Source organism: Buteo buteo, unplaced genomic scaffold (genome assembly GCF_964188355.1).
Source record: "Buteo buteo unplaced genomic scaffold, bButBut1.hap1.1 HAP1_SCAFFOLD_148, whole genome shotgun sequence".
Classification (NCBI taxonomy): Eukaryota; Metazoa; Chordata; class Aves; order Accipitriformes; family Accipitridae; genus Buteo; species Buteo buteo.
The window spans coordinates 77,501-87,500 of NW_027439312.1; positions in this window are offsets into that span (position 1 = coordinate 77,501).

Genomic DNA, 10,000 nt, shown 5'->3' on the forward strand with positions numbered 1-10,000 from the left:
TACTCTGGGGCAGTACCCGTATGCCCCCGCCCGGTACTCCGGGGTACTACCCGTAACCCCCACCTGTGCTCCTTCGTAGTACCCGTATACCCCCGTCCTGTACTCCGGGGTAGTACCCGTATACCGCCGCCCGGTACCCCGGGGTAGTACCCGTGTACCCCCGTCAGTACTCCGGGGCAGTACCGGTACCCCCGCCCGGTACGCCGGGGGAAAAACTGCTGTCCCTACGGGCGCGCGAGTTTAGACCCAGCCTTCCTACCCGACCCTCCGCCTTACGCCCGGTGTCCCCAGGCGACGTTCCGGGATAGAACCCGTTCCCCCACCAGTACTCTGGGCCCGTGGCGGAACCCTTTGTGATGCGCCGGAGTTCTACCTGCTGTCCCTACGGGCACGCGGCGATGGATCCCGGCCCCCCATCCTGACCCTCCAGGGTAGGCCCGGCCACCCTACCTGACCCTCTGGGGTCAGCCCGGTGTCCCTACCCGACGCTCCGGGGTAGGCCTGGCGCCCCTACCTCATCCTCCGGGGTAGTACCCGTACCCCTACCGGTGCTCCGGGGTACACCTGCTGTCCCTACAGGCGCTCCGGGGTAGGCCCGGCCACCCTACCTGACCCTCTGGGGTCAGCCCGGTGTCCCTACCCGACGCTCCGGGGTACGCCTGGCGCCCCTACCTCATGCTCCGGGGTAGTACCGGTACCCCTACCGGTGCTCCGGGGTACACCTGCTGTCCCTACAGGCGCTCCGGGGTAGGCCCGGCCACCCTACCTGACCCTCCGGGGTCAGCCCGGTGTCCCTACCCGACGCTCCGGGGTAGGCCTGGCGCCCCTACCTCATCCTCCGGGGTAGTGCCGGTACCCCTGCCGGTGCTCCGGGGTACACCTGCGGTCCCTACAGGCGCTCCGGGGTAGGCCCGGCCACCCTACCTGACCCTCCGGGGTCAGCCCGGTATCCCTACCCGACGCTCCGGGGTAGGCCTGGCGCCCCTACCTCATCCTCCGGGGTAGTACCCGTACCCCTACCGGTGCTCCGGGATACACCTGCGGTCCCTACAGGCGCTCCGGGGTAGGCCCGGCCACCCTACCTGACCCTCTGGGGTCAGCCCGGTGTCCCTACCCGACGCTCCGGGGTACGCCTGGCGCCCCTACCTCATGCTCCGGGGTAGTGCCGGTACCCCTGCCGGTGCTCCGGGGTACACCTGCGGTCCCTACAGGCGCTCCGGGGTAGGCCCGGCCACCCTACCTGACCCTCCGGGGTCAGCCCGGTATCCCTACCCGACGCTCCGGGGTAGGCCTGGCGCCCCTACCTCATCCTCCGGGGTAGTGCCGGTACCCCTGCCGGTGCTCCGGGGTACACCTGCGGTCCCTACAGGCGCTCCGGGGTAGGCCCGGCCACCCTACCTGACCCTCCGGGGTCAGCCCGGTGTCCCTACCCGACGCTCCGGGGTAGGCCTGGCGCCCCTACCTCATCCTCCGGGGTAGTGCCGGTACCCCTGCCGGTGCTCCGGGATACCCCTGCGGTCCCTACAGGCGCTCCGGGGTAGGCCCGGCCACCCTACCTGACCCTCTGGGGTCAGCCCGGTGTCCCTACCCGACGCTCCGGGGTAGGCCTGGCGCCCCTACCTCATCCTCCGGGGTAGTGCCGGTACCCCTGCCGGTGCTCCGGGGTACACCTGCGGTCCCTACAGGCGCTCCGGGGTAGGCCCGGCCACCCTACCTGACCCTCCGGGGTCAGCCCGGTATCCCTACCCGACGCTCCGGGGTAGGCCTGGCGCCCCTACCTCATCCTCCGGGGTAGTGCCGGTACCCCTGCCGGTGCTCCGGGGTACACCTGCGGTCCCTACAGGCGCTCCGGGGTAGGCCCGGCCACCCTACCTGACCCTCTGGGGTCAGCCCGGTGTCCCTACCCGACGCTCCGGGGTAGGCCTGGCGCCCCTACCTCATCCTCCGGGGTAGTGCCGGTACCCCTGCCGGTGCTCCGGGGTACACCTGCGGTCCCTACAGGCGCTCCGGGGTAGGCCCGGCCACCCTACCTGACCCTCCGGGGTCAGCCCGGTGTCCCTACCCGACGCTCCGGGGTAGGCCTGGCGCCCCTACCTCATCCTCCGGGGTAGTGCCGGTACCCCTACCGGTGCTCCGGGATACCCCTGCGGTCCCTACAGGCGCTCCGGGGTAGGCCCGGCCACCCTACCTGACCCTCCGGGGTCAGCCCGGTGTCCCTACCCGACGCTCCGGGGTAGGCCTGGCGCCCCTACCTCATCCTCCGGGGTAGTGCCGGTACCCCTGCCGGTGCTCCGGGGTACACCTGCGGTCCCTACAGGCGCTCCGGGGTAGGCCCGGCCACCCTACCTGACCCTCCGGGGTCAGCCCGGTATCCCTACCCGACGCTCCGGGGTAGGCCTGGCGCCCCTACCTCATCCTCCGGGGTAGTGCCGGTACCCCTGCCGGTGCTCCGGGGTACACCTGCGGTCCCTACAGGCGCTCCGGGGTAGGCCCGGCCACCCTACCTGACCCTCCGGGGTCAGCCCGGTGTCCCTACCCGACGCTCCGGGGTAGGCCTGGCGCCCCTACCTCATCCTCCGGGGTAGTGCCGGTACCCCTGCCGGTGCTCCGGGGTACACCTGCGGTCCCTACAGGCGCTCCGGGGTAGGCCCGGCCACCCTACCTGACCCTCCGGGGTCAGCCCGGTATCCCTACCCGACGCTCCGGGGTAGGCCTGGCGCCCCTACCTCATCCTCCGGGGTAGTGCCGGTACCCCTGCCGGTGCTCCGGGGTACACCTGCGGTCCCTACAGGCGCTCCGGGATAGGCCCGGCCACCCTACCTGACCCTCCGGGGTCAGCCCGGTATCCCTACCCGACGCTCCGGGGTAGGCCTGGCGCCCCTACCTCATCCTCCGGGGTAGTGCCGGTACCCCTGCCGGTGCTCCGGGGTACACCTGCGGTCCCTACAGGCGCTCCGGGGTAGGCCCGGCCACCCTACCTGACCCTCCGGGGTCAGCCCGGTATCCCTACCCGACGCTCCGGGGTAGGCCTGGCGCCCCTACCTCATCCTCCGGGGTAGTGCCGGTACCCCTGCCGGTGCTCCGGGGTACACCTGCGGTCCCTACAGGCGCTCCGGGGTAGGCCCGGCCACCCTACCTGACCCTCTGGGGTCAGCCCGGTGTCCCTACCCGACGCTCCGGGGTAGGCCTGGCGCCCCTACCTCATCCTCCGGGGTAGTGCCGGTACCCCTGCCGGTGCTCCGGGGTACACCTGCGGTCCCTACAGGCGCTCCGGGGTAGGCCCGGCCACCCTACCTGACCCTCTGGGGTCAGCCCGGTGTCCCTACCCGACGCTCCGGGGTAGGCCTGGCGCCCCTACCTCATCCTCCGGGGTAGTGCCGGTACCCCTACCGGTGCTCCGGGGTACACCTGCGGTCCCTACAGGCGCTCCGGGGTAGGCCCGGCCACCCTACCTGACTTTCTGGGGGTCAGCCCGGTATCCCTACCTGATGCTCCGGGGTAGTCCTGGCCTCCTTACCTGTGTCTCCGGGTAAACCTGGCCACGCTGCAGGGTCGGCCTGCACTCCCTGGCCGCACTACGGGCCGGTCCTGATTAGTGTATTAAGACCGCTCCGCGATTCCACTTTCTTAAAATTTATTGTGTCTGACAGCTTGTCTTTTACCGCGCACGCAGGCAGGCAGGCAGGCAGGCACGCGTCAAAAACGTGAGAGCAAAGCGTTACCCGCAGTCGGAGTACTTTATCGGTAACGACTTCTTCGGGAAGAGGCGCCGACGCTGCTCTCTCGTCTCTGTACGAGTCGGTGGCCGTCCGGGTACCGCGTGGCACCGTTGGCGTGGGATCCGCTCCTAAACGAATACAGAAGAATCGATACGCTATGAATCGTCATCGATTGAAGTTATTAACAGTTGACGAGCGATGCTGGATTGTATCGTTTATGGAGCGTCACCTACCGACTGATTTAGCGCTACGCGGTAATACGCTTTCTGGCAGTTCCTTAAATAACAAAACTCATTCGTTCACGCACGCTAGGTGTGCATCCCTTCGTTAATAGCCGGAGAAGGAATACGTACGTACGTACGTACGTACCTACCAGCGGATCGTCACGGATTGAATATGACTCGATTAGTAGTCACCAGTATTATAAATTACCGACTCCTAAAGTTTGATTGCGGCACTCCTTTAGGACCTTGCGACGCTCTTGGTTAACGTTAGCGTTCTCCGGCCCCTGCGTTATCGCGCATTAACTGTTCATTGGCCTCCGAGGGACGGCGGTCTCGCAGGCCTCTGAAGAAAGCCAGTCGGCTGCCTGACAAGCGGTCCCTGTGGCCGAGGCCGACTTAGCCGAGCATCCTCGGAGACGACGAGCTCGCGTGGCCGCCGTGCCGGCTGACCGGCCCGCCCCGGGGCCGTTTCCCCCCCGCTCCCCGTCGCCGAAGGAGCGCGCCCCCCGCCACCGCCTAAGGCCGCTGGGACCTTCCTCACCGCTCGAACGCATCCCGCCGGCGACGGAGCCGCTGATGCCCCTCTGTCGGAAGCGCGGCGCGCCTCTCCGGCAGCCCTGGCTGGGGCCCTGGAGCCCCAGGTCTCTGCCCAGGCCGAGGCACGCGGCTGCTGCTTTGCCAGGGACGGGTCCGACCGGGAGCCGAGCGCATCGCCCGTAGGCAGGCACGGGCGCAGGCCGGACGTCGAAGCGGCCGACCACCCGGGCTGTAACAGAGAAAGTGGCGTTAGCGACACCGTTACAAATCTTTCTCATTTCCACCTGCGTGCGCGCCCGCACCCCGCCAAAACAGGCCCCCGGCCCGAACGCCCACCGCCTGCTGCTGCAGCCGCTCACCCGCCCTTAGACACACGCACGCGCACGCACGCACTGCCCCCCCCCCATTCGAGTCCCCGCCCCAAACACCTCCCGCCCGCCACCGCACCCACTCGCACGGGGCTACACACGTGCGCACCCCCCCCCCCCGCAACCGGCCCCCCCCAGCCCAAACCCTCCACCCGCTGCCCCGCTCACAGTCGTGCGCTCAAAACGCACACGCGCGCAGCCCCCCCCCCCCCCCCGCCCGAAACAGGGCCCCGGGCCGACACCCCCCACCCCCGTCACCCCGGGCCCGCCGCTGCACGCACACACACACCGCCCCCCCGCCCTCCCGCCACGCAGTTCGCGCCGAGCCTGGCTGCCCCTGCTCCCCCCTTCCGCCACCAGGCTTGCCGCCCCCGGTGGTGGAAGGCGGGAGACTTTAGGACCCTGCGGCGTCCCTGCCGGCTCCGTGCCCGGGCGGGAGAGGGGAGCCCCCCCGGTGCCCTGCCGTCTCTAAACCCCAGCTGCCGAGTCCCTATCCTGCCGCACCCGTGGCCCCGCTCCCGCCTTTCTTTCTCAGCCAGCCACGCACTCGCCCTGCTCCACTCCCGCCCGCCGCCGCCGCGGGGGGAAAACTAAAGGACCGGGGGGGTGGGACGGGGACGGGGACGGGGACGGGGACGGGGGAGAGAAGTAAAAAAAATAAAACTCCAACCGATCCAAACAGAAGCCTTCTCCGAAAAGACACACCGTCCCCCCTCGCCAGCCTGCCTCTGCGCCAGGCTCCCCGCCTGCTCGCCAGCCGCTCTCGCCCTGCTGCACTCCTGCCCGCCCTCGCCGCGGGGGGAAAACTAAACGACCGGGGGGGACGGGACGGGGACGGGGACGGGGACGGGGACGGGGGAGAGAAGTAAAAAAAATAAAACTCCAACCGATCCAAACAGAAGCCTTCTCCGAAAAGACACACCGTCCCCCCTCGCCAGCCTGCCTCTGCGCCAGGCTCCCCGCCTGCTCGCCCTGCTCCACTCCTGCCCGCCCCCGCCGCGGGGGGAAAACTAAACGACCGGGGGGGGGCGGGGACGGGGACGGGGACGGGGACGGGGGAGAGAAGTAAAAAAAATAAAACTCCAACCGATCCAAACAGAAGCCTTCTCCGAAAAGACACACCGTCCCCCCTCGCCAGCCTGCCTCTGCGCCAGGCTCCCCGCCTGCTCGCCAGCCGCTCTCGCCCTGCTCCATTCCTGCCCGCCCCCGCCGCGGGGGGAAAACTAAACGACCGGGGGGGGGGGGACGGGGACGGGGACGGGGACGGGGGAGAGAAGTAAAAAAAATAAAACTCCAACCGATCCAAACAGAAGCCTTCTCCGAAAAGACACACCGTCCCCCCTCGCCAGCCTGCCTCTGCGCCAGGCTCCCCGCCTGCTCGCCAGCCGCTCTCGCCCTGCTCCACTCCTGCCCGCCCCCGCCGCGGGGGGAAAACTAAACGACCGGGGGGGGGGGGACGGGGACGGGGACGGGGACGGGGACGGGGACGGGGGAGAGAAGTAAAAAAAATAAAACTCCAACCGATCCAAACAGAAGCCTTCTCCGAAAAGACACACCGTCCCCCCTCGCCAGCCTACCTCTGCGCCAGGCTCCCCGCCTGCTCGCCAGCCGCTCTCGCCCCCCCTCTTTTCTAGCCTCCTTTCCCCGCCGCTGCTGCCGCCGCGACTGAGCAGCAGACCGTTGCCGTGGCGGGAAACACCACAGTTTCCGGGGGCCCCGTTGCCGGGCTGCAGACCACCCCACCCAGCCACCCGCCCCCCAACCCCCCGTCTCCAGGGCGCCGGAAAGTCTGTGATCGGGTGGGGCCGGGGGAGGGGGGGGGGGGGGGGCTGCACCTACTGGCCTGCAGGTCCGGGACTGCAGCGCGGGGAGGGAGGGGGAGCACACCGGTGCAGGGGTGCGTGTAGCTGTGTGTGCCTGCGTCGCGTTCTGTGTGTGTGTGTGTGTGTGTGTGCGCGCGCCTCTGAGCGCGCGTGTGTCACCGGGGGGGGGGGGGGGTGGCAGTGCCTGCAGGATCGCAGATATGTATTTTAAAGTATTTATTTTATTAAAAAAAGGAAAACGTCAAAAAAACACCAAAAAAAAACAGGCGGGGGGGGGGGGGAGAAAAATTAAAAACAACCCCCCAAAAAAAGCCCAAGACCGCAAAAACCAAAACCAAAAGTCGGCGAGCACCCAGCAGCGCCGGGACCCGAACCTGAACCTGGCAAGGGGCTACCAGTCCTGAAGGCACCCAGTGAACAGCGAACTCGCGCCGGGGAGCCGGGCAGTTTGTGCCGGGGGCTGCCACCTCTGCCCGGACCCCGCCGACAGAATATGGTTGGGGGGGGGGGGGGGCAGCAGCGGAGCAGAGGGGCTGGCTGGTGTGGTGAAGCTGGCAAGTGCCTGGCAGCCACCGGCTCGGAATAGGTGCGTGCACGTGCATGAGAACGACGAGGGTGGGGGGGGGGGTGTGTGTGTGTCAGGAAACAAAAATTATTTTGAAAACTGGTTGTCGTTAATATTGTATTAATATTTCCCGCCGGAATCAATAAAGGTGAAATAACTCTTGCATCAGACAGTACGTTTAAACGTGCTCCCTTGGTGTAGAAGTGGTTCAAACTCGGGAAGGGGAGGGGGAAAGAAATGCCGTCCGGGAGAACCGGGAGAGGGTGGCCCTTTTAATCAGATTTGCTAAAATCTCAAAAGAAAGAAAAAAAAAAAAAAAAACGAAAAAAACGAACCAAAAACAGGCGCACCTGCCCCCCCCGCCCCCCCCCGCCCAAGGGGCACCGAACGGCTGCCAGGTCTACCCGGCTCCGCGGGCGGCCGCCAGGTCTACCCGGCTCCGGAGGCCGGCGCGGCCGCCGGCGGCGCCCGGAGGACGCGGGGTGTCGCTGCCGCAGCGGCCGGTGAAAAGGGCCGCCAGGTCTACCCGGCTCCGCGGGCGGCCGCCAGGTCTACCCGGCTCCGGAGGCCGGCGCGGCCGCCGGCGGCGCCCGGAGGACGCGGGGTGTCGCTGCCGCAGCGGCCGGTGAAAAGGGCCGCCAGGTCTACCCGGCTCCGCGGGCGGCCGCCAGGTCTACCCGGCTCCGGAGGCCGGCGCGGCCGCCGGCGGCGCCCGGAGGACGCGGGGTGTCGCTGCCGCAGCGGCCGGTGAAAAGGGCCGCCAGGTCTACCCGGCTCCGCGGGCGGCCGCCAGGTCTACCCGGCTCCGGAGGCCGGCGCGGCCGCCGGCGGCGCCCGGAGGACGCGGGGTGTCGCTGCCGCAGCGGCCGGTGAAAAGAGCCGCCAGGTCTACCCGGCTCCGCGGGCGGCCGCCAGGTCTACCCGGCTCCGGAGGCCGGCGCGGCCGCCGGCGGCGCCCGGAGGACGCGGGGTGTCGCTGCCGCAGCGGCCGGTGAAAAGAGCCGCCAGGTCTACCCGGCTCCGCGGGCGGCCGCCAGGTCTACCCGGCTCCGGAGGCCGGCGCGGCCGCCGGCGGCGCCCGGAGGACGCGGGGTGTCGCTGCCGCAGCGGCCGGTGAAAAGAGCCGCCAGGTCTACCCGGCTCCGGCGGGACTTAGCCGCATTTCGGGGGCGGGGAGGTAGACCTGATAGCCCCGCCACTTTCTCGGAGCTGGCCAAGGGGTCGCTGTTTTTCGCTGCCTCCAGTTACGTCATCGTAAAAGTCGGTGTCATTGGCGGGTCTCCCCGGTGGGCAGGGACGGCACTCTTGGAGCCGGCCGGGGGCGGGGACGTGATCTCCCGTACTATAGGAGGTAGTGGTGACTCGTGCACGGAGCAGCGCTAGTGAGCGGCTGCAAGGCTTACGGCTCAGCCGGCGAAGTGGAGCGCTGGGCGGCCGTTGTGGTGGTGGTTTTGCCTGGTGGTTCGGCTCGTTTTCTGTCTGTTCGGCCAGTTGGTCTCTCCCGGTGTTTTCCAAGTAAGCCAGCCGGGCGCCTGCGAGGGTCTGGCAGGCTGGCGGTGGCTGTTGACCCGAGTGGTGCGAGAGGTGCAAAGGTGGATTCCGCAGGGCATAGCCCGGTGGCCGGCGGCGGCCACCGGCACTCGAACGCTGGAAGACCGGGTGGAGCCGAGCCTGCCTCGGCTTTCCCCCGGCCCCGGAGGGCCCGATGATGGCAAAGGTGGAGCGCTGGTATATGCGAGGGCAGCTGCCCGTGAGCATCCAGCCCGCCGCGGCTGCCGCCGCCTCCTGAGGGCCTGGTGATGGGCGGGCGAGGTGGCGGCACCTCGTCCTTTGACTCTGGCCTTAAGCTGGAGCGGGCAGAGCGGCAGCCGGTCCCGGTGGCTGGCAGCCGGATGCAGACGGCTGGGGGTTCTCGTGCGTGCCGCAGCTTCCCCCCAGCCCCCGAGGGCCCGATGATGGCACAGGTGAGAGGCCGCAGCGCCTCGTCCTGTTTTTGCCGGCATGAGCCACGCGTGGGCGGCCTGTGGTGTCCGGCCTGCCCCGGCTTGCCTGGTTGCAGGAGGGCTCGGTGGAAAGGTCTGCAGCGCTCTACCGGGTTTAGAGGTGGCGGCACCTCATCGCGTTTTCTCCGGCCTTAAGCTGGAGCCCATGCACGAATTGGGCAGAGTGCAAGCGGCAGCCGGTCCCGGTGGCTGGCAGCCGGATGCAGACGGCTGGGGGTTCTCGTGCGTGCCGCAGCTTCCCCCCAGCCCCCGAGGGCCCGATGATGGCACAGGTGAGAGGCCGCAGCGCCTCGTCCTGTTTCTGCCGGCATGAGCCACGCGTGGGCGGCCTGTGGTGTCCGGCCTGCCCCGGCTTGCCTGGTTGCAGGAGGGCTCGGTGGAAAGGTCTGCAGCGCTGTACCGGGTTAGAGGTGGCGGCACCTCATCGCGTTTTCTCCGGCCTTAAGCTGGAGCCCATGCACGAATTGGGCAGAGTGCAAGCGGCAGCCGGTCCCGGTGGCTGGCAGCCGGATGCAGACGGCTGGGGGTTCTCGTGCGTGCCGCAGCTTCCCCCCAGCCCCCGAGGGCCCGATGATGGCACAGGTGAGAGGCCGCAGCGCCTCGTCCTGTTTCTGCCGGCATGAGCCACGCGTGGGCGGCCTGTGGTGTCCGGCCTGCCCCGGCTTGCCTGGTTGCAGGAGGGCTCGGTGGAAAGGTCTGCAGCGCTGTACCGGGTTAGAGGTGGCGGCACCTCATCGCGTTTTCTCCGGCCTTAAGCTGGA